The 25,574-nt window shown below is 44.9% G+C and overlaps 1 protein-coding gene across 3 annotated transcripts in view; it reads right to left on the reverse strand.

The window, feature by feature from the left end:
* Window positions 1–15,304, reverse strand: part of LBHD2 (LBH domain containing 2) — a 74,696-nt gene extending 59,392 nt beyond the window's left edge. Inside the window, exon 1 of one of the 3 annotated variants that reach the window (XM_073638365.1) lies at window positions 14,982–15,304. The gene's annotated coding sequence lies outside the window, so the exon portion shown is untranslated. Of the gene's footprint in view, window positions 1–13,823; window positions 14,112–14,612; window positions 14,828–14,981 lie in introns of those variants that run through there. The other 2 variants (XM_073638366.1, XM_073638367.1) reach the window with 2 other exon arrangements.
* Between the last annotated feature and the right edge of the window lie 10,270 nt (window positions 15,305–25,574).

Below are 25,574 nucleotides of genomic sequence, written 5' to 3' on the forward strand. Positions count from 1 at the left end.
GACCCCACCGGAGAAGATCTAATGGGGTTCACTCAGGAAACTAGGGCAGCTGCAGCAGAGCGTGCGGAGTGCTGCCGCCAACAGCTCGAGGAGTTTGCGAGGGAGCGGAGAGAGAGGCGGGTCCGGGAACAACAGGCCCAAATAAGGAGCGCCGAGCAAAAGAGCCGGACCAGGAGGGACCCCCGTGCAGCGCACAGTCCCCGTACCACCGGGACTGTAATCAAGTTCAACCAGCAGCATGGGTGGGGCTTCATTAGAGACAACAACACCCCCGGCGACGTCTTTGTCACGCGCAGAGACGTGGAGTCCCATCTGCCGGAGGGGCACAGAGGTCGTGACCTCTACGTCGGAGACGAGGTCACCTTCACCCGGCACAAGTGTGCCAAAGGACCTTATGCCCTCCACGTACACCGCCTGACGGAGGAGGAGTTGCGGTGCGAGGAGGAGGAGCAAGAGGACCCGGACGGGTCTGAAGTAACAACCAGCTGTAAGCAAAGAGCAGGAGGAAGACGCCGTTGAGTGCGGCAGAGAAGTGATGTAAATAGTTACCCGACCGGGTACCAAAGAAACTGTTGATATATATATATATAGTCCCCGTTGGGACCAGCTGAGTGAACTGTTTACCCGTTAACCCCTTAATCCCACAGGCTGAGGACTGTGAGCAGCCATTCCCTTCCCTCTACCTGGCCGAGGACTGAGAGCGGCCAACTTCCCCTGTATATAGTTGCGCTTCCTAAAGCGCCCCCTACCGGTTTTATAGGAAAACCAGTTTTTCTAAGAGACTGTCGCACTTTTCCCAGACACACGTTGCACAGTGTCCGGAGGAGGAACCAGAAACAAGAGACGACGAGAATGTTATATGAAAAGTTTTATATATATATAATGTTTTATATGTTTTATATGTTTATAAAAATTTGTATGTTTTGGTGATGTTTTATGTCTTACAGCCCGAGGACGTGCTGTGATTTACCAGGGGGGAATGTAGCACCCTGAGGATTCGGCTGCTACAGGAGTATTGCACCTCAACCCAGAGGTGTGATATTCCACTCCCGGGTAAGGATGGAGTGTGGAACTGAGCTCGGTAGGCTGCATGCACTACACACATCCCATTTCCGGGGAACAGGCCGACGGTACTCCCACTTAGAAATGTGCAGGTACAACCGAGTCTGTTCCTGGCTGGAGTGGGAGGGGGGTGGTACATCCCATGTAGTGTAGGGGCAGATAGGGGGAGCAGCCTGGGTAAAGATAGGAGTTCATTGGGTGCTGGTCACCTGAGCTCACACATAGAGGGTGTATATAAGGTGGGCACCAACTAAGATCAGGGTCAGATGCAGAGGATCAGATGCAGAGAGTCAGTCAGCTGCAGAGAACAAGTCAGGAGCAGAGGAGAGAAGAAAGACAAAGACCCAGAGTGAGAGAGGAGAAAAGAGAGAGACCCAGAGCACAGAAGAGAAGGACTCTGAGATCCCAACTCAAAGCACCGGGTGAAGAGTCGGCATCAGGGTACCGGAACCCAAGCTGGTGGGGGTAAAAACATTCCCCAGCCAGAGACCGGAGACCGTGGGCAGCGTCTGCCACGGTCACCCATCACATCCACCCCGAAGGCACACCACATGAAGGGTCAGGGAACCCAGGGCCAAGGGTGTCCCAACAGAAGGCCCGAGGGAGCTGGACCTAGGTGGATTACTGGTGGGGACGGCCAGAGAACGGGACAGAAAGAGAGCTCAGGGCCACGCTCCGGACTTGTTTGGGGGTTGGCTGGATCCAGGACCTGGTGGACGCAGCACGGCTCGGGTGGTCACTAGCAGCTGGAGTGACCAGTACAACATCTGCAGTAAGTAAACACCCTTAACTGCACAACCCGACTCTGTCTTCACTGCCGTCTGCACTACACCACCACAACCCCCATCCTCTGCGCCTGTCCCCTCTGAGGCTATACCCCTCCCGTTGGGGGTTATCCCACCAAGCTGCGCACCCACCATCAGCCTCAGCGGACCCTGCTGCAGCGGCGGCCACAGTGACCGCATCACAACGGGTGGCGTAGTCGACACAAAAGAACTCTTAATAACATCTGTAGGACTGCCACATAACACTGAGCTTGACGCCCTGGGCACGGGCCGGGTCACAGCCGCTCGGAGACTACAAACCCCCCCATCTGATCCGGTGCCGGGTATTCCCCTCAAAAAGGAATATGTCCCAAGGGGCGCGTCACATACATTACATTACATTACTGATCCTGAGTTACATCCTGTATTATACTCCAGAGCTGCACTCACTATTCTGCTGGTGCAGTCACTGTGTACATACATTACATTACTGATCCTGAGTTACATCCTGTATTATACTCCAGAGCTGCACTCACTATTCTGCTGGTGGAGTCACTGTGTACATACATTACATTACTGATCCTGAGTTACCTCCTGTATTATACTCCAGAGCTGCACTCACTATTCCGCTTATCTAATCCCAGTAATTGCCCTACAAGTGGCTGATTGTGCCCAGGACGTCCTGTCTGGCGCAGCCCCTTGTCAGGTGAGTGTGTTAGTTTCGGCCATTTCGGGGCTCCCGGGTTCCTGATCCCCAATAACCTGAATCTCTCCTTTTACAAACCAGGACAATGAGAGAAATGGAGACCGACGGCTGCAGGGAAGTGACGATCCCCATGGAGTCTCTGTAGAGTTTCCCTGCAGCAATTCTCCTGTTATCGGGATTGGCTTATAACAGGAAGGTAATGAGGAGTCTCCAAATAAACTAACAGTAACACCCCCATGTCTTCTCTCCGGACCCTCACAACACTGGCACGTTCCTACGAGCTGTCAGTCAGGATCTCTGCGGTGGTGGATATTTCCAGCAGTCCCATGAACAATTAAAGAACCGACCGTTCGCATGTTGCATTCAGTTGAGACTGTGCAGAGCCCGGTCCCGGGGGTCCCAGTGGTCGGACCCCTAGTGATCAGGGAATAATTTCCAATCTTAGGAAAGCCCCTTTAAGCTGGGACATCGAATGTGTGGACGACGTTCTAACTGAACTACGATTGATTCCATTTTACTCATCTTATAAGTGACCCGAAATGTGCCGCAATCAGATTCACAGTCACCTCTGCTGTACACGGTGTTACACTACTGTAACATACCTGGCGGCGTCCTTGCATGGTGGTCCATCTCCCACTGTGCAAGAGAGCGCACTTGATCTCCTGTCCGGGGTGTCTCTCTGGCTTCCCTCCGTGCTGTCTGTTTGTGTCTGTCTCTGCTGCTTGGGGGCGGCGCCCGATCGCTTCCTGCTTTTTGTACCTGCTGTGGGTCGCGCCCCTTGTGCGTCCTCAGCCTATTGCTGTCTGACACTTGGTATATAGCTCAGCAGCTCCCTTCTATCCCGGCCTGAGCATAAGTGTTTTCCTTCGGTGTGTGCTTGCACTCTGGGGGTGCCGGGTCCCGTCTTTGTTTCCTTGTCTGCCTTTCCTGGAGGCTGTGTTTCCAGGCCTGTCTGAACTTAGTCCTGTATGTCTCCTGCTTTGCGGTATTAGTTCCCGTGTCTGAACTGAGTCCTGTATGTCTCCTGCTTTGCGGTATCAGCTCCCGTGTCTGAACTGTGTCCTGTATGTCTCCTGCTTTGCGGTATTAGTTCCCGTGTCTGAACTAAGTCCTGTATGTCTCCTGCTTTGCGGTATTAGTTCCCGTGTCTGAACTGAGTCCTTTCTGTGTTCTCTTGTCTGTCCTGTCTGAACACGCTCCTTGCCTGTTCGCTCCGCCTTCTAGTGGCCGATTTCCTAGACCCGCTCCTGTGTCTGGTCTGTCCTGTCTGAACACGCTCCTTGCCTGTTCGTTCCGCCTCTCTGGGGGCCGTATTCCCAGACCCGCTCCTGTATCCCTCTGCAGTGTCGGTCTCCTCCGTACACTCAGTTCCAGTCTGAACTCTCTCCTGTCCTTTACCTGTTTTGCCTCTATGTCCGTTCCCTTCCTTTTTCTGCAGAGTCTGAACTCGTACCTAACTCCTGCTTGTTGTCTCTGCAAGTACTGTGTGAGTATCTGGCTCTGTCTTTCCCTTCCTGTCTGTTCCGTGTGAACAGAGCCCTGTCCTCCCTGCTCAGCCTTGTCTGCACTCTAGCTGTGCTTGCCTTTACCCCCCTGCCTGCATACCCGCCTGCCTGCATACCAGTCGTGCCTGCCTATACCCACCAGTCTGTGTGCCAGCCTACCAGCCTGTTCCTGTATTCCCCTGTGTGGGTCAACAGCCGTGTCCGGGGTCTGTCCTGGAGTAGCACCTGGTCCCTCTGCTCGGTTCCTCCTTGGTGCACTGGCGTCGTATGCCGTCGTGCGACCCTGGTCGGATCGGGTGAATACCTAGTCACGCCCCTCCAGGCATTCACTCTCCGGCACGGTCCAGTGGAATCACTACCAATCACACGCACACGCCGCTTAGCCCGGGCGTGTGCATAACAGCATGCTCAGGCCATGGTTCCCGTTGAGCCCCACGGCCTTCGCCCTCTGAGAAGTTTTCCAGCGAATATATGCATTAAAATAAATAAATAATTTTTTTTCCCCCTTTAGCTGAGTTCCAGGCGGGTTACGCACCCGTCCAGATGGATCTATCAGCTCTCGTTCCTGCGGATCCGCCACGTTACTATGGGGATCCAAGACAGTGTCGTGCATTTGTGGAGCAATGCATGCTACACTTTAAGGCCTACCCTCTCTACTTTCCTTCCGATTGGGCTAAAGTGGCCTTTATGATGTCTTACCTGGCGGGTGATGCCTTGGAATGGATCAACCCCCTATATGAAACACAGGATCCGATCCTCCGGGACCTAATGGCCTTCCTGGTGGCCTTTCTAATGGTCTTCGATGATCCTAACCCGGAGGCTCCTGCTGAAGCTTCACCTCCCAATATCCCGGAGCAGCCCCGATGGGTAATGTGTGTGGGTAGCGCAATAGTCCTCCAGCCCAATGAGACTACTGCCCACCCAGAATCCTCACAGGGTGACTACGCTTTCCGGAATACTTCTCTCAACCTCAAGAGGCAGTCCAGACGTGCTAGACGTAGAGGCAAGCCGTCACGCCAGGGTCTGTCCTCCCTGAGACCTCCTGACCCCAACCTTGAAGTCCCTACTGAAGCTTCATCTCCCTGTATCCCGGAGAAACCCCAATGGGTAATGTGCGTGGGTAGTGCACCAGTTCTCCTGCCCGAAGAGACTTCTGCCCATCCAGACTCCACACAGGAGAACTTCCTGCACCCGGCATCAGATGCTTCTCTCTCTTTAACCGGTGTGCATGTCCAAGGATGCTCCAAAGCTGTGGTTACCTCTGAGTCTGTGCACCTCTACTACCTGGCGGAGGATCCCCTGTTGCCTCCTGAATCCTCCGGGATACCACTCGATGACAAATGGAGAGAGACTTCTCTACACCCGGTACTCAATACTTTGTCCGCTTCGTCCTGTGAGCCTGACAATGGGTACCCCAAAGTGGTAGTTACCCCCGAGTCTCTACACCCCTCCGACCAGGCGGAGGATCTCCAGTTGTCTCCTGAACCCTTCGGGGTGCTACCTGGTAGCGAAAGGACAGAGACTCTCCTATACTCTGTACCTGATACCTCGCTCGCTTCGTCCAGTGAGTCCAACCTAGTGTACTCCGAAGCAGAGGTTACTCCCGAGTCTCTACACCCCTCCGACCAGGCGGAGGACCTCCAGTTGTGTTCAGAACCCTTTGGGGTGCCACCTGGTGGTGAAAGGACAGAGACTCTCCTATACTCTGTACCTGATACCTCGCTCGCTTCGTCCAGTGAGTCCAACCTAGTGTACTCCGAAGCAGAGGTTACTCCCGAGTCTCTACACCCCTCCGACCAGGCGGAGGACCTCCAGTTGTGTTCAGAACCCTTCGGGGTGCCACCTGGTGGTGAATGGACAGAGACTTTCCTATACTCGGTACCCGATACCTCGCCTGCTTCCTCCAGTGAGTCCGACCTAGTGTACTCTGAAGCAGTTGTTTTCTCTGAGCCTCTGCACTCTTCTGACCCGGCGGAGGACCTCCAGTTGTTTCCTGAATCCTCCGGGGTACCACCAGATAACAAAGAGACAGTGACTTTTCCTCATTATGTACCTGATAACCCGTCTATTTTTTCCTGTGAGCTTGACAAGATGTACCTCGAAGCAGAGATTACCCTCAAGTCTCTGTCCCCCTCCAACCCAGTGAACGACTGGTCCTCGAATTCCCTGCGGAAGATTCTGGCAGGCCTGAAGAAGAGGGGGCGTAAGGGGGGAGGTACTGTAACATACCTGGCGGCGTCCTTGCATGGTGGTCCATCTCCCACTGTGCAAGAGAGCGCACTTGATCTCCTGTCCGGGGTGTCTCTCTGGCTTCCCTCCGTGCTGTCTGTTTGTGTCTGTCTCTGCTGCTTGGGGGCGGCGCCCGATCGCTTCCTGCTTTTTGTACCTGCTGTGGGTCGCGCCCCTTGTGCGTCCTCAGCCTATTGCTGTCTGACACTTGGTATATAGCTCAGCAGCTCCCTTCTATCCCGGCCTGAGCATAAGTGTTTTCCTTCGGTGTGTGCTTGCACTCTGGGGGTGCCGGGTCCCGTCTTTGTTTCCTTGTCTGCCTTTCCTGGAGGCTGTGTTTCCAGGCCTGTCTGAACTTAGTCCTGTATGTCTCCTGCTTTGCGGTATTAGTTCCCGTGTCTGAACTGAGTCCTGTATGTCTCCTGCTTTGCGGTATCAGCTCCCGTGTCTGAACTGTGTCCTGTATGTCTCCTGCTTTGCGGTATTAGTTCCCGTGTCTGAACTAAGTCCTGTATGTCTCCTGCTTTGCGGTATTAGTTCCCGTGTCTGAACTGAGTCCTTTCTGTGTTCTCTTGTCTGTCCTGTCTGAACACGCTCCTTGCCTGTTCGCTCCGCCTTCTAGTGGCCGATTTCCTAGACCCGCTCCTGTGTCTGGTCTGTCCTGTCTGAACACGCTCCTTGCCTGTTCGTTCCGCCTCTCTGGGGGCCGTATTCCCAGACCCGCTCCTGTATCCCTCTGCAGTGTCGGTCTCCTCCGTACACTCAGTTCCAGTCTGAACTCTCTCCTGTCCTTTACCTGTTTTGCCTCTATGTCCGTTCCCTTCCTTTTTCTGCAGAGTCTGAACTCGTACCTAACTCCTGCTTGTTGTCTCTGCAAGTACTGTGTGAGTATCTGGCTCTGTCTTTCCCTTCCTGTCTGTTCCGTGTGAACAGAGCCCTGTCCTCCCTGCTCAGCCTTGTCTGCACTCTAGCTGTGCTTGCCTTTACCCCCCTGCCTGCATACCCGCCTGCCTGCATACCAGTCGTGCCTGCCTATACCCACCAGTCTGTGTGCCAGCCTACCAGCCTGTTCCTGTATTCCCCTGTGTGGGTCAACAGCCGTGTCCGGGGTCTGTCCTGGAGTAGCACCTGGTCCCTCTGCTCGGTTCCTCCTTGGTGCACTGGCGTCGTATGCCGTCGTGCGACCCTGGTCGGATCGGGTGAATACCTAGTCACGCCCCTCCAGGCATTCACTCTCCGGCACGGTCCAGTGGAATCACTACCAATCACACGCACACGCCGCTTAGCCCGGGCGTTTGCATAACAACTACTATATCAGGCCCTGTTCACACTGCATTTATGCCGTTATATCATTACACTAGAGTAGACTGCTATATTATACAACTTTATTATACAACTGCATCACACTATTATATTATGCCGCCATATCACACCACTATAATATACTTCTATTATACAGCTGTATTACAATTCTATATTATACCCCCATATCACATCACTATAGTGTACCTCGATCTATTCCAGTTCTGGGCACCATATTTTTAAAAAAGACATGAAGAAACTGGAGCAAGTTCAGAGAAGAGCGACCAGAATGGTGAGCGGTCTGCAAACTATAGTATGTCCTATGAGGAACGGTTACAGGATCTGGGAATGTTTAGCTGCAAAAAAGAAGACTGAGAGGAGACTTAATAGCTGTCTACAAATATCTGAAGGGCTGTCACAGTGTAGAGGGATCATCCTTATTCTCATTTACACAAAGAAAGACTAGAAGCAATGGGATGAAATAGAAAGGGAGAAGATACAGATTAGATATTAGAAAAAACGTTTTGACAGTGAGGGCGGTGAGTTCTCCTTCAATGGAAGTCTTCACACAGCGCTGGACAGACATCTGTCTGAGATGGTTTAGTGAATCCTGCATTGAGCCGGTGGTTGGACACGAGGACCCCGGAGGTCCCCTCCAACTCTACCATTCTAGGATTAGATACTTCTATTATACAGCTGTATTACATTATTATATTATACCACCATAATATACCTCTGCTATACAGCTGTATTACACTACTATGTCACACCGCCATATCACACCACTATAATATACCTCTATTATACAGCTGTATTACACTACTATATTATACCGCCATATCACACCACTATAATATACCTCTGTTATACAGCTGTATTACACTACTATGTCACACCGCCATATCACACCACTATAATATACCTCTGCTATACAGCTGTACTACACTACTATATTATACCACAATATCACACCACCATAATATACCTCTGTTATACAGCTGTATTACACTACTATGTCACACCGCCATATCACACCACTATAATATACCTCTGTTATACAGCTGTATTACACTACTATGTCACACCGCCATATCACACCACTATAATATACCTCTGCTATACAGCTGTATTACACTACTATATTATACTGCCATATCACACCACTATAATATACCTCTGTTATACAGCTGTATTACACTACTATGTCACACCGCCATATCACACCACTATAATATACCTCTGCTATACAGCTGTATTACACTACTATATTATACCACAATATCACACCACTATAATATACCTCTGTTATACAGCTGTATTACACTACTATATTATACCACAATATCACACCACCATAATATACCTCTATTATACAGCTGTATTACACTACTATATTATACCACAATATCACACCACTATAATATACCTCTGTTACACAGCTGTATTACACTACTATGTCACACCGCCATATCACACCACTATAATATACCTCTGTTATACAGCTGTATTACACTACTATGTCACACCGCCATATCACACCACTATAATATACCTCTGCTATACAGCTGTATTACACTACTATATTATACTGCCATATCACACCACTATAATATACCTCTGTTATACAGCTGTATTACACTACTATGTCACACCGCCATATCACACCACTATAATATACCTCTGCTATACAGCTGTATTACACTACTATATTATACCACAATATCACACCACCATAATATACCTCTATTATACAGCTGTATTACACTACTATATTATACCACCATAATATACCTCTGCTATACAGCTGTATTACACTACTATGTCACACCGCCATATCACACCACTATAATATACCTCTGCTATACAGCTGTATTACACTACTATATTATACTGCCATATCACACCACTATAATATACCTCTATTATACAGCTGTATTACACTACTATGTCACACCGCCATATCACACCACTATAATATACCTCTGTTATACAGCTGTATTACACTACTATGTCACACCGCCATATCACACCACTATAATATACCTCTGCTATACAGCTGTATTACACTACTATATTATACCACAATATCACACCACCATAATATACCTCTGTTATACAGCTGTATTACACTACTATATTATACCACAATATCACACCACTATAATATACCTCTGTTATACAGCTGTATTACACTACTATGTCACACCGCCATATCACACCACTATAATATACCTCTGCTATACAGCTGTATTACACTACTATGTCACACCGCCATATCACACCACTATAATATACCTCTGCTATACAGCTGTATTACACTACTATATTATACTGCCATATCACACCACTATAATATACCTCTGTTATACAGCTGTATTACACTACTATGTCACACCGCCATATCACACCACTATAATATACCTCTGCTATACAGCTGTATTACACTACTATATTATACCACAATATCACACCACTATAATATACCTCTGTTATACAGCTGTATTACACTACTATATTATACCACAATATCACACCACCATAATATACCTCTATTATACAGCTGTATTACACTACTATATTATACCACAATATCACACCACTATAATATACCTCTATTATACAGCTGTATTACACTACTATGTCACACCGCCATATCACACCACTATAATATACCTCTGTTATACAGCTGTATTACACTACTATGTCACACCGCCATATCACACCACTATAATATACCTCTGCTATACAGCTGTATTACACTACTATATTATACTGCCATATCACACCACTATAATATACCTCTGTTATACAGCTGTATTACACTACTATGTCACACCGCCATATCACACCACTATAATATACCTCTGCTATACAGCTGTATTACACTACTATATTATACCACAATATCACACCACCATAATATACCTCTATTATACAGCTGTATTACACTACTATATTATACCACCATAATATACCTCTGCTATACAGCTGTATTACACTACTATGTCACACCGCCATATCACACCACTATAATATACCTCTGCTATACAGCTGTATTACACTACTATATTATACTGCCATATCACACCACTATAATATACCTCTATTATACAGCTGTATTACACTACTATGTCACACCGCCATATCACACCACTATAATATACCTCTGTTATACAGCTGTATTACACTACTATGTCACACCGCCATATCACACCACTATAATATACCTCTGCTATACAGCTGTATTACACTACTATATTATACCACAATATCACACCACCATAATATACCTCTGTTATACAGCTGTATTACACTACTATATTATACCACAATATCACACCACTATAATATACCTCTGTTATACAGCTGTATTACACTACTATGTCACACCGCCATATCACACCACTATAATATACCTCTGCTATACAGCTGTATTACACTACTATGTCACACCGCCATATCACACCACTATAATATACCTCTGCTATACAGCTGTATTACACTACTATATTATACTGCCATATCACACCACTATAATATACCTCTGTTATACAGCTGTATTACACTACTATGTCACACCGCCATATCACACCACTATAATATACCTCTGCTATACAGCTGTATTACACTACTATATTATACCGCCATATCACACCACTATAATATACCTCTGTTATACAGCTGTATTACACTACTATGTCACACCGCCATATCACACCACTATAATATACCTCTGCTATACAGCTGTATTACACTACTATATTATACCACAATATCACACCACTATAATATACCTCTGTTATACAGCTGTATTACACTACTATATTATACCACAATATCACACCACCATAATATACCTCTGTTATACAGCTGTATTACACTACTATATTATACCACAATATCACACCACCATAATATACCTCTGTTACAGCTGTATTACACTACTATATTATACCGCCATATCACACCACTATAATATACCTCTATTATACAGCTGTATTACACTACTATATTATACCGCCATATCACACCACTATAATATACCTCTGCTATACAGCTGTATTAAACTACTATGTCACACCGCCATATCACACCACTATAATATACCTCTGTTATACAGCTGTATTACACTACTATATTATACCACAATATCACACCACCATAATATACCTCTGTTACAGCTGTATTACTCTACTATATTATACTGCCATATCACACCACTATAATATACCTCTATTATACAGCTGTATTACACTACTATATTATACCGCCATATCACACCACTATAATATACCTCTATTATACAGCTGTATTACACTACTATATTATACCGCCATATCACACCACTATAATATACCTCTGCTATACAGCTGTATTACACTACTATGTCACACCGCCATATCACACCACTATAATATACCTCTGTTATACAGCTGTATTACACTACTATATTATACCACAATATCACACCACCATAATATACCTCTGTTATACAGCTGTATTACACTACTATATTACACCGCCATATCACACCACTATAATATACCTCTGCTATACAGCTGTATTACACTACTATATTATACTGCCATATCACACCACTATAATATACCTCTGCTATACAGCTGTATTACACTACTATATTATACCGCCATATCACACCACTATAATATACCTCTGTTATACAGCTGTATTACACTACTATGTCACACCGCCATATCACACCACTATAATATACCTCTGCTATACAGCTGTATTACACTACTATATTATACCACAATATCACACCACTATAATATACCTCTGTTATACAGCTGTATTACACTACTATATTATACCACAATATCACACCACCATAATATACCTCTGTTATACAGCTGTATTACACTACTATATTATACTGCCATATCACACCACTATAATATACCTCTGCTATACAGCTGTATTACACTACTATATTATACCACAATATCACACCACCATAATATACCTGTGTTACAGCTGTATTACACTACTATATTATACCGCCATATCACACCACTATAATATACCTCTATTATACAGCTGTATTACACTACTATATTATACCGCCATATCACACCACTATAATATACCTCTGCTATACAGCTGTATTAAGCTACTATGTCACACCGCCATATCACACCACTATAATATACCTCTGTTATACAGCTGTATTACACTACTATATTATACCACAATATCACACCACCATAATATACCTCTGTTACAGCTGTATTACACTACTATATTATACTGCCATATCACACCACTATAATATACCTCTATTATACAGCTGTATTACACTACTATATTATACCGCCATATCACACCACTATAATATACCTCTATTATACAGCTGTATTACACTACTATATTATACCGCCATATCACACCACTATAATATACCTCTGCTATACAGCTGTATTACACTACTATGTCACACCGCCATATCACACCACTATAATATACCTCTGTTATACAGCTGTATTACACTACTATATTATACCACAATATCACACCACTATAATATACCTCTATTATACAGCTGTATTACACTACTATATTATACCACAATATCACACCACCATAATATACCTCTGTTATACAGCTGTATTACACTACTATATTACACCGCCATATCACACCACTATAATATACCTCTGCTATACAGCTGTATTACACTACTATATTATACTGCCATATCACACCACTATAATATACCTCTATTATACAGCTGTATTACACTACTATATTATACTGCCATATCACACCACCATAATATACCTCTGTTATACAGCTGTATTACACTACTATATTATACCGCCATATCACACCACTATAATATACCTCTGCTATACAGCTGTATTACACTACTATGTCACACCGCCATATCACACCACTATAATATACCTCTGCTATACAGCTGTATTACACTACTATATTATACTGCCATATCACACCACTATAATATACCTCTATTATACAGCTGTATTACACTACTATATTATACTGCCATATCACACCACTATAATATACCTCTGTTATACAGCTGTATTACACTACTATATTATACCACAATATCACACCACTATAATATACCTCTGTTATACAGCTGTATTACACTACTATATTACACCACTATAATACACATCTAATTACACCGATTTATTACACTATTTATACCGCCATATAGCACATACACTATGTTACATTACTACATGTTACATTCTATGTTACCTTGGATTATTTATTTGTTCCTCAGTGGGAGAATCTGCTAAAAAGATTGGCAGGTCATGCTGACACTTGTGGTTCTATAGATAACAGAAGAGCGCAGGGCACCCGCTGTCTTTGCTCCAATTAATGCTGGGTTTTGTGTCCGTTACTTCGCAGCAGGGAATATCTGCTACATAAAACATCAAACCTTCTACCTCCAAATATTCCAGGGCAAGTCTTTATTTATCTGACATTTCTGCTATCAGTCTTCTGATACATCCAACACTTCCAACACTCTCCTGAAGAGGGCGCCAATGAACAAACAAAGTAGGCAACTGTGGCCTCTAGAGGCAGTAGCTGGTAGTGCAACTAACCAAATCTTATCAGTCCTTTCTTGTGCAAGCAGGAAGTATAGCATCCCAGTGATCTGATTGGCTAATCTAAAGGCTAATCATGGTTGAGCAATGTCCCCCCTAACTGCAGTCTAGGGTATTACAGGTTGCAACTGTTTTTACCCCCTAATCTAAATTTTTCATATGGAGGCGTAATTATATCAAATCCATAAATGAAACAGTTTGTAGCAAAAACAATATATATATATATCCCTTCTGCCAAGACATCAGAGACATTCTATGCTGTTATTCTTGTTACCCACCCAACACATTCCTGCAGAGGGCGCTAATTAACGCTCACCAGCGCCCCCTAGGTGCACTATTGGGTGCTGCAACTGAGCTCGAAGTGGCATCAAACCTCTTTGCACCTACCATTCCCCTAATCAATGATGAAGCCCAGGAGACATAAGCCAGTCCTTACCTGCTTGTCCTTAACCCCTTCACTTCCCAGAGCAGAACTCTGTTGCAACAGTGACCGATTTTATCTGTGCAATTGAATCCCTGATGATCGTCGCACCCCAGCGAGAGCTCAGCAAGGCAGGTGGACCTGTAGGGTCCTGCACAGGCACAGGGCTGCGAGTTGTCTGCACAGCTCAGGCTGCAAAGTTCTTTTTTTTTTTTTCATTATAATATTTTTAACTCCCATTTCCTTCCTTCCTTTTGCAACTCAATTGGTGAAACATGAAGAGATGAGCTGATAACTGGGCTCAGAGTCTGCTCATCACAGGCAGGGGCTGTGTGATGGATGGAAGCCACAAAGGCATGATGTGGTGGGGGGCTCTGTGCTCACCTGGAGTAGGGGGTCCTGGAATCTGCTCCTTCCCTGGGTCACTGCTGCTCCTTCTGTAGATCAGTGTGATCTGTGCTTTCCAGAGCTTGTAATACTGGGTCAAGGGTGGGAGAGAAATGACTGTGTGCAAGGCAGAGAAAGAGAGAGCTGAAGAGACAGAGAGAGAGGAAGAGACAGAGGGAAACCTGGATTGTGAGCAGAAATGGAGAGCTCAGGGCTGTGCACACTGGAGTGCAGGCAGAGGGAGCTTGTCAGCAAACAGGGGGCACCCACCACCAGCAGAGGAGGTGCCACACACCCAGGGGGGTGCTGCTGTGCCCACACTGGGAGCAACTGGTTATACTGGGTATTTCAGCTTGTATTGGAAAAAGGAGAAAAGATCAGATTTCAGCAGAATGGAAACGCTGAATATTATTATAATAATAATCTTTATTTTTATATAGCGCTAACATATTCCATCATCATCATTATTTATCGGAACACAGTTATTTACTAATATACAATAGCAAATGGAATAAATAATAGTAACAAATGCAAATTACTAGCCTTGTTTAGATACTTTAGTATTTGTTACGCTTTTACATATTTACTATTATTTCGCTGTATTATAGATTTTTTATTGATATCAAGATTTAGATTTTAAAGTTATGCGACAATATGCTACATCCAGAAGTTACACAACAAAAGCCAAGAGTTCTTCACTGCTATCTAAGCTAAATAATAAGCTTCCTAATAGGCGTCCGATTCCACCCGGGACGCCCTCCCCAGTCGAGCTTCTTGCTCAGTTCCGCATTAAGGTGGTTTAGTCCAACCAGACGTTATTGATGTTTTTACCATCTTTATTATTAGATGTTGATGTTTTTGTTATTGCACATAATGTTACATTGTGGTGGAGGGCTGTGACCTGTTTCTTACTCATCATGTACGACTGATTTGTGCTATTGGATTTTTCACAGTATACTTGAAAATATTGTGTAATGGTCCACCTTTAAATGGTCTCTGTTATAGTTAAATCATCAGTACAAGCGAATATAAGCAATGCTAAAAACCTGAAAAAAACAAGACTGATTGCTAACTCACTAAGGGTTCAGTTTACAGCTGCCTATTGAAGTCTAAGGAGAAGAGAAGGTTAGGAGCAGAGTGAGCAAGAGAAGCACAAACCTGTTGTGCTTCTTTCTAGTAAGTGTTTATCTCACCCCACTGCTGGATTCACCATTACAATGTTCAGTATGGCAGGGAGCTGGATAACAGTTAGGAGGGATAGAGGGAAGAAGTATAGGAAGGCTGGTTCAGAACCGGCATTATTGAAGCACGACAGATCCTCTGACCGCCGGGGGAGTGTATGCTCCAGTAATGAGGGGGAGGGGGGAAGTGTAGGGCAGGCAAGACAGGTTCTGGTAGTGGGTGACTCTATTATTAGGGGGACAGACAGAGCAATCTGTCACAAAGACCGGGATCGCCGAACGGTGTGCTGCCTCCCTGGCGCTCGAGTCTGGCACATCGCGGATCGGGTTGACAGGTTACTGGGTGGGGCTGGCGAAGACCCAGCGGTCATGGTCCACATCGGCACCAATGACAAAGTGAGTGGTAGATGGAGGGTCCTTAAAAATGATTTCAGGGACCTAGGTAGGAAGCTTAGGGCAAGGACCTCCAAGGTAGTTTTCTCAGAAATACTACCAATCCCGCGAGCCACACAGGAGCGCCAACGGGAAGTTAGGGAGGTGAATAAGTGGCTAAAGAGTTGGTGCAAGGCAGAAGGGTTTGGGTTCATGGAGAACTGGGCCGACTTCGCGGTCGGCTACAGGCTCTATCATAGGGACGGGCTGCACCTCAATGGGGAGGGTGCAGCGGTGCTGGGGAAGAAGATGGCTAATAGGTTGGAGGAGTTTTTAAACTAGAGACGGGGGGGGGGGGGGACCAAGGAGATAGGTGGGATGTGAGGCAAGCAAGGGGGAAGGGGAGAAGTGAATATAATGAGGGCGGAGAGGGGGGTGGGGATAGTACAGTTAGATCGTTAGAGAAGAATAGGATGCTAAATAACCCCAAAGTTTTATCTTGCATGCTGACCCACACAAGAAGCCCGACCAATAAGGCGGATGAGCTGCGGGCGCTTATATCGGAGGAGAGGTATGACATCGTAGGTATAACAGAGACTTGGCTAGACGATAGCTACGACTGGGCGGTAAATTTATTAGATTATAGTTTATTTAGAAGGGATCGGAAACAGGGGAAAGGCGGAGGAGTCTGCTTATATGTAAAGTCATGTCTAAAACCCAGACTAAGGGAAGATATAGGAGAGGGAGAAGAGGGGGTCGAGTCCATGTGGGTAGAGATAGAGGGGGCAAAAAATAATAATAAAATATTACTGGGGGTCTGCTATAAGCCACCAAATATAACAGAGGAGAATGAGAATCTGCTATTAGGACAAATAGACAAAGTAGCAAAACATAATGAAGTGATTGTAATGGGGGATTTCAACTACCCGGATATTGACTGGGAAACAGAAACCTGTAGATCTCAGAAAGGAAAAAGGTTCTTAACAAATATTAAGGATAATTATCTCTCCCAACTAGTGCAGGAACCAACGAGAGGGAAGGCCGTGTTGGACTTAATATTGACTAATAGGCCTGATAGAATAACTGAGGTACAGATAGGGGGGCACCTAGGTAATAGCGACCTTAATATTATCGACTTCAAAATGCCCTTCAGTAGGGTTATCAATAAGGGAACAACAAAAACATTAAACTTTAGGAGGGCGAAGTTTGATCAGCTGAAAGAAAGCCTTCAACTTATTGACTGGGACAAAGTTCTTAATCAATGGAATACGAATAGTAAATGGGAAACCTTCAAAAGAATTCTGAATACTCAGTGCGAGAGATATATACCGTATGGGAATAAAAGGGCCAGAAATAAGAGGAAACCAATATGGTTGAACAAGAACGTAAAAGGGGCGTTAAATAGCAAAAAAGAGGCATTCAAGAGATTAAAACAGGAAAACAGTAAGGAGGCACTAATGTGTTACAAGGAAAAAACGAGAACCTGCAAAAAACAAATAAAAATAGCGAAGGAGGAAACAGAGAGACGTATTGCTAGGGAAAGTAGATCAAATCCCAAACTGTTCTTTACGTATATAAATAGTAAAAGGATTAAATCGGATAATATTGGACCGATAAAAAGTGATGAAGGCAAAATCATAGAGAAAGATGAGGATAAAGCTAATCTATTAAATCATTTTTTTTCGACAACTTTCACAAAGGAAAAAGAACTAACAGGCGAAATGAGAAGTGACAAACTTAATCCTCCACTAAGTATGACAAATCTAACCCAAGCTGGGGTACAGAAACGCCTCAGTAACATTAAAATAAACAAATCACCAGGACCTGATGGCATACACCCACGGGTACTAAGGGAACTAAGTAATGTGATAGACAGACCGTTATATCTTATATTTAAGGACTCTGTTGAGACTGGGTCTGTGCCACTTGATTGGCGACAGGCGAATGTAGTGCCAATATTCAAAAAGGGAGCGAAAAGTGACGCCGGAAACTATCGGCCGGTGAGTCTGACGTCCGTTGTGGGCAAAATTTTTGAAAGCTTCATTAAAGAGGCAATTACGGAGCATCTTGATGCTAATAATCTTTTAATCCTGAACCAACATGGATTCATGAGGAATCGCTCCTGCCAAACAAACCTGATTGACTTCTACGAGGAGGTTAGCTCTCGAGTAGATCAGGGGGAACCAGTGGATGTCGTGTATCTCGACTTCTCAAAAGCGTTCGATAGCGTGCCACATAATAGGTTGGTATACAAAATGAGTATGATGGGGCTGGGGGAAAATGTCTGCAAGTGGGTAGCTAACTGGCTAAAGGATAGAAGGCAGAGGGTGGTTATAAATGGAATATACTCGGATTGGGTAAGCGTCACTAGTGGGGTACCACAGGGGTCTGTACTAGGCCCAATGTTATTTAATATCTTTATTAACGACATAGTCAACGGGATAAATAGTAAAATATCAATATTTGCAGATGACACAAAGTTATGTAAAACAATTAATACAAAAGAGGACAGTGCAGACCTACAGAGGGATTTGGATAAGCTGGGTAGGTGGAGCATTAAATGGCAAATGAGGTTTAACGAGGAGAAATGTAAGGTCATACATATGGGAAGGAAAAATGGAAGTCACCAGTACTCACTGAATGGGAAATCATTGGGGAATTCAGAGATGGAGAAGGACTTGGGCATCTTGATTGATAGCAAACTAAATTGGAGTGCCCAAAGTCAGGCCGCTGCTGTAAGGGCAAACAGGGTAATGGGATGTATCAGAAGAGGTATAGCTGCAAAGGAGGAGAACATTGTTCTTCCACTGTACAAAGCACTGGTCAGACCACACTTGGAATACTGTGCTCAGTTATGGGCCCCAATATATAGAAAGGATATAAATGAGCTTGAAAAGGTACAAAGGAGGGCAACAAAATTAATAAAGGGAATGGAGGGACTGCAATACCCAGAGAGGTTGGCAAAACTAGGACTATTCAGCCTGGAAAAGAGAAGGTTGAGGGGGGACATAATAAATGTGTACAAATATGTTAGGGGACAGTATAGAGATCTTGCCCAGGATTTGTTCAAAAGGAGGGATATTACGGTAACAAGAGGGCATTCACTAAGACTGGAAGAGAAAAGGTTTCAGCACCAGCATAGGAAGGGGTTCTTTACGGTAAGAGCAGTGAGAATATGGAATTCACTGAGTGAGGAGACGGTAATGTCGGATTCATTACACCAGTTCAAGCGGGGACTGGATGCATTTCTAGATGCCAGGCAGATTTCAGCGTATACTTAAAAATAAAATAAAATAGTAGGTTGATACAGGGATTTATTCTGACTGCTGGTTTCAGAGTCGGGAGGGAATTTTTCCTCAGGTGAAGATTGGCCAAATCATTTGGGGTTTTTGCCTCCTCTGGATCAACTTTAGCAATTACAGAACTAACAGGTCGAACTTGATGGACGCAAGTCTTTATTCGGCTTTACAAACTATGTTACTATGTAATGTCCTCTATAATGCTGATTGCTAGTAGGTGTTTATCTCACACCAGTGCTGGATTCACAGTTACAATGTTCAGTATTGCAGTTTAATGGTAGCCATCCTGCTAACTTCTAGTAAGTGTTTATCTCACCCCAGTGCTGGATTCACAGTTACAATGTTCAGTATGGCAATATAATGTCCTACATACTGCTGGTTTCTACTAAGTGTTTATCTCACACCAGATCTGGATTCACAGCAGCAATGTTCATTACTGCAGTATGATGTCCTTCATCCTGCAGATTTCTAGTAAGTGTTTATCTCACCCCAGTGCTGGATTCACAGTTACCATATTCAGTACTGTAATATAATGTTGTCCATTCTACTGCTTTCTAGTAAGTGTTTTATCTCACCCAAGAGCTGGATTCAAATCTACACTGCTCAGTACTGCAGTATAATATGCTGCAATTTGTTGCTTTTGAGTGTTTTATCTCACCCGAGTGCTGGATTCATAACTATACTGCTCAGTACTGCTGTATGATATCTTCAGTGCTTCTTCATCTGAACATGCACTACACTTTAAAGGTTTTTTTTAGAACAGCATAAAATGATAAATAAATTAGAAAGAAATCTGCATATAGAGCAGATTTAATCACACATTTTTTTCCCACAGGGATTAGGTTTAAGGATTTTCTCCACATTTTACTATCTTTTTTTATAGAGAAGCCCTTAACCATAAGCTGATGATAGTATTCTCTTCTGCCAGAATCACCAGCGATCAGCGAGTCCAGCAGGAAGTGTTCAGTTTCCCTGCAGTGCCGCCACAGGAGAAATGAAGTATTACACGGTTTGTATTGAAATCCTTGGGCTGTGTGTATAATGCAGAGACATGTCCGATCCTCCGGGGAGGGATTCTTTGTAGCTGCTGTCTTCTCTGGCTCTTACATGAGGATCCTGAATGAGGGACTTCCATTTTTGAACCATAAATTCCCTAATAGTGTTCTTTATTATTATTATATATTATTATAGCGCCATTTATTCCATGGTGCTTTAGATGTGAAAAAGGGGTATACATAGCGAAAACAATTACAATAATCTTTAACAAAACGTGACAGTGACTGGTACAGGAGGAGCGAGGACCCTGCCCGCGAGGGCTCACAGTCTACAAGGGATGGGTGAGGATACAGTAGGTGAGGGTAGAGCTGGTCATGCAGCGGTATGGTGGATTGAGGGTTACTGCAGGTTGTAGGCTTGTCGGAAGAAGTGGGTCTTCAGGCTCCTTTTGAAGGTTTCCAAGGTAGGGAAGAGTCTGATATGTTGGGGTAGAGAGTTCCAGAGTATAGGAGATGCATGGGAGAAATGTTGTATGCGATTGTATTAAGAGGAGATGAGAGGGGAGTAGAGAAGGAGATCTTGTGTACAGTCATGGCCAAAAGTATTGAGAATGAGACAAATAGTAATTTTTCCAAAGTTTACTGCTTCATTTTTTGTAATGGCAATTTGCATATACTCCTGAATGTCAAAGAGTGATCAGCTTAACAGCAATTACTGTACTTGCAAAGTCAATATTTGCCCAGAAAATGAACTTTAACCCCCAAAACACATTTCAACATCATTGCAGTCCTGCCTTAAAAGGAGCAGCTAACATCGTTTTAGTGATTGATCCATTAACACAGGTGTGGGTGTTGATGAGGACAGGGCTGGCGATCAATCAGTCATGATTACGTAAGAATGACATCACTGGACACTTTAAAAGGAGGCTGGTTCTTGGTATCATTGTTTCTCTTCAGTTAACCATGGTTATCTCTAAAGAAACACGTGCAGCCATCATTGCACTGCACAAAAATGGCCTAACAGGGAAGAGTATCGCAGCTACAAAGATTGCACCTCAGTCAACAATCTATCGGATCATCAAGAACTTCAAGGAGAGAGCTTCCATTGTTGTCAAAAAGGCTCCAGGGCGCCCAAGAAAGACCAGCAAGCGCCAGGACCGTATCTTAAAACTGTTTCAGCTGCGGGATGGGACTACCAGCAGTGCCGAGCTAGCTCAGGAATGGCAGCAGGCTGGTGTGAGTGCTTCTGCACGCACTGTGAGGCGGAGACTCTTTGAGCAAGGGCTGGTTTCAAGGAGGGCAGCAAAGAAGCCACTTCTCTCCAGAAAAAACATCAGGGACCGACTGATATTCTGCAAAAGGTACAGGGAGTGGACTGCTGAGGACTGGGGCAAAGTCATTTTCTCTGATGAATCCCCTTTTCGATTGTTTGGGACATCTGGAAAACAGCTTATTCGGAGAAGAAGAGGTGAGCGCTACCACCAGTCTTGTCTCATGCCAACTGTAAAGCATCCTGAAACCATTCATGTGTGGGGTTGCTTCTCAGCCAAGGGAATCGGCTCACTCACAGTCTTGCCTAAAAACACAGCCATGAATAAAGAATGGTACCAGAATGTCCTCCAAGAGCAACTTCTCCCAACCGTCCAAGAGCAGTTTGGCGCCCAACAATGCCTTTTCCAGCATGATGGAGCACCTTGCCATAAAGCAAAGGTGATAACTAAATGGATCATGGAACAAAACATAGAGATTTTGGGTCCATGGTCTGGAAACTCCCCAGATCTTAATCCCATTGAGAACTTGTGGTCAATCATCAAGAGACGGGTGGACAAACAAAAACCAACAAATTCTGGCAAAATGCAAGCATTGATTATGCAAGAATGGACTGCTATCAGTCAGGATTTGGTCCAAAAGTTGATTGAGAGCATGCCAGGGAGAATTACAGAGGTCTTGAAGAAGAAGGGGCAACACTGCAAATATTGACTTGCTGCATTAACTCATTCTAACTGTCAATATAACCTATTGGTCCTCATAATATGATTGCAATTATTTTTCTGTATGTGATATAAACATCAGACAAACACTAATAAAAACCAGAGGCCAGCAGATCATGTGAAAATAGAATTTTGGTGTCATTCTCAAAACTTTTGGCCATGACTGTAGGTAAGTACCGGGAGACTAGGTCACCGATATATGGGGGAGACAGGTTGTGGATGGCTTTGTATGTCATGGTTAGGGTTTTGAACTGGAGTCTCTGGGCAATGGGGAGCCAGTGAAGAGATTGACAGAGAGGAGAGGCCGGGGAATAGTGGGGTGACAGGTGGATTAGTCGGGCAGCAGAGTTTAGGATAGATTGGAGGGGTGCGAGAGTGTTGGAAGGGAGGCCACAGAGCAGGAGCTTGCAGTAGTTGAGGCGGGAGATGATGAGGGCGTGCACTAGTGTTTTTGCAGATTCATGGTTGAGGAATGTGCGGATCCGGGAGATATTTTTGAGTTGGAGTCGGCAGGAAGTGGAAAGGGCTTGGATATGTGGTTTGAAGGAGAGATCAGAGTCCAGGGTAATCCCAAGGCAGCGAGCTTGGAGGGACTGGGGAGAGTGGGCAGCCATTGACTTTGATGGATCGGTAAGGTGGGGGGGATGAATGAGATGGGGGAAAGATAATGAATTCAGTTTTATCTATGTTAAGTTTTATAAATCTAGCAGAGAAGAAGGATGAAATAGCAGACAGACATTGTGGGATTCTGGTTAGTAGGGAGGAGATATCGGGTCCAGAGAGGTAGATCTGTGTGTCATCAGCATAGAGGTGATACTGAAAGCCGTGAGACTCTATGAGCTGTGCCAGGCCGAGGGTGTAGATGGAGAAGAGCAGAGGTCCTAGGACTGAACCTTAGGGGACACCGACAGATAGGGGCGAGATGAGGAGGTGGTGTGTGAGTGGGAGACACTGAATGTCCGGTCTGTTAGGTATGAGGAGATCCAGGATAGGGCCAAGTCTGTGATGCCGATAGATGAGAGAGTCTGGAGTAGGAGGGAATGGTCCACTGTGTCGAAGGCAGATGACAGGTCCAGGAGGAGGAGGACAGAGTAGTGTCGCTTGGATTTGGCGGTTAGTAGGTCGTTGGTGACTTTAGTCAGGGCAGTTTCAGTGGAGTGATGCGGTCGGAAGCCAGATTTGGGGCGGTCAAAGAGGGAACAGGAGGAGATGTGGGAGGACAGTTCAGAATGGACGTGTTGTTCCAGTAGTTTTGAGGCATAGGGGAGAAGTGATATGGGGCGATAGCTAGTCAGAGAGGATGGGTCAAGGGAGGGCTTTTGGAGGATGGGTGTGATTGAGGCATGTTAGAAGTATGAGGGGAAGACACCAGGTGTTAGTGACAGGTTGAAGAAGTGGGTTACAGTTGGGATGGAGACTGTGGTGAGGTTGGGGATGAGGTAGGACTGAATAGGGTCAAGTTCACAGGTGGTGAGATGTGACTTGGAGAGTAAGGAGGAAAGTTGATCTTCCGTAATGGTGGAGAAGCTGGTTTTGGAGGAGGAGGATTGAGTAGATATGAGAAGGGGCTGTGGGGACTTTAGGCAAAAGCTTTGTCTGATGGTATCAATCTTCTGCTTGAAGAATGAGGCAAAATCCTCGGCTGAGATGAGAGGAGAGGGAGGAGATGCTGGGGGACGGAGGAGAGAATTCAAAGTGTTGAATAGCTGTTTAGGGTTGTGTGACAGGGAGGATATGAGAGATGAGAAGTAGGTTTGTTTTGCTGCGGTGAGTGTGGACTTGAAAGAAGTGAGGGACTGTTTGAATGCGATGAAGTGCTCGTTGGAGTGGGACCTTTTCCATCTCCGCTCAGCAACCCTGGAGGCGCGTCGCAGTTCTTTAGTTCACCTCAGCTCTTTAAATAGTTTTTGTAAAAAATACAGTATATCTTTGAAATCAGAGGGTCCCACAGCCCTTCTTGGGACAAATATCACCATTCTAGTCATATTGGGGACCAGTGAGCCGTACAAGTGCGGCTTATGGTGTACATGTCTGCTCACATGTCAGCCGAGTAACAAAGATCATAAAAGTCTGCAAATCCTTTATGATTATTATTAATCGACTTCCCTTTCTGGAGATGTGATGTCGCACGAATGTGCTGATCCGCAAATCCTCCATCTGTCTAGTCCAAGTCATGATAGTTAATGCAGCACATAGTATGAAGAAATCGTAAGGACACAAAACTAAAAGTAATATCCACGGCCGGTGTCTTCTGCATTTGGACCCATTGGATTCGGAGGTCGTCTCAATGTGAAGGAAAACTTTTCCACTTTGATGAGCCATTCGCAGGGTCACTGTACCATCAATGTGAACTTACACGTGTATGGCTTCATCTTTGAGACAAGCACATGCCATTGGCAGGATCAACCAGGTAGCCCCCCAGGTAATGGCTTATACCACTATAAACCTAGAGAAAAAATCGAGCCACTTTGCAAATACTTTCTTCCACTGGTATTAATGTTTCCTTCTCCATTTACATCCGGAGCTGCATTTAAGCATCAGCCGGTTTCCTATCACTAGAATGTAAATTCCGATATTAGATTGCAATTCCATTTGTGGCTTGATTGATGGTGGCGCTGTTTCATAACTGTCCACTATGCTTTACCTAGCATCATGGCTCCACCTGGATATCAATTGGGGTCAAATCAGTCAGGCAAATCAGACAAATTACATACATCTAATCATCCATTATTGGAAAACTCTTTTTATGTGT

This window comes from Phyllobates terribilis, unplaced genomic scaffold, assembly GCF_046119375.1.
Source record: "Phyllobates terribilis strain yellow unplaced genomic scaffold, ASM4611937v1 Scaffold_7__3_contigs__length_470593459, whole genome shotgun sequence".
NCBI lineage: Eukaryota > Metazoa > Chordata > Amphibia > Anura > Dendrobatidae > Phyllobates > Phyllobates terribilis.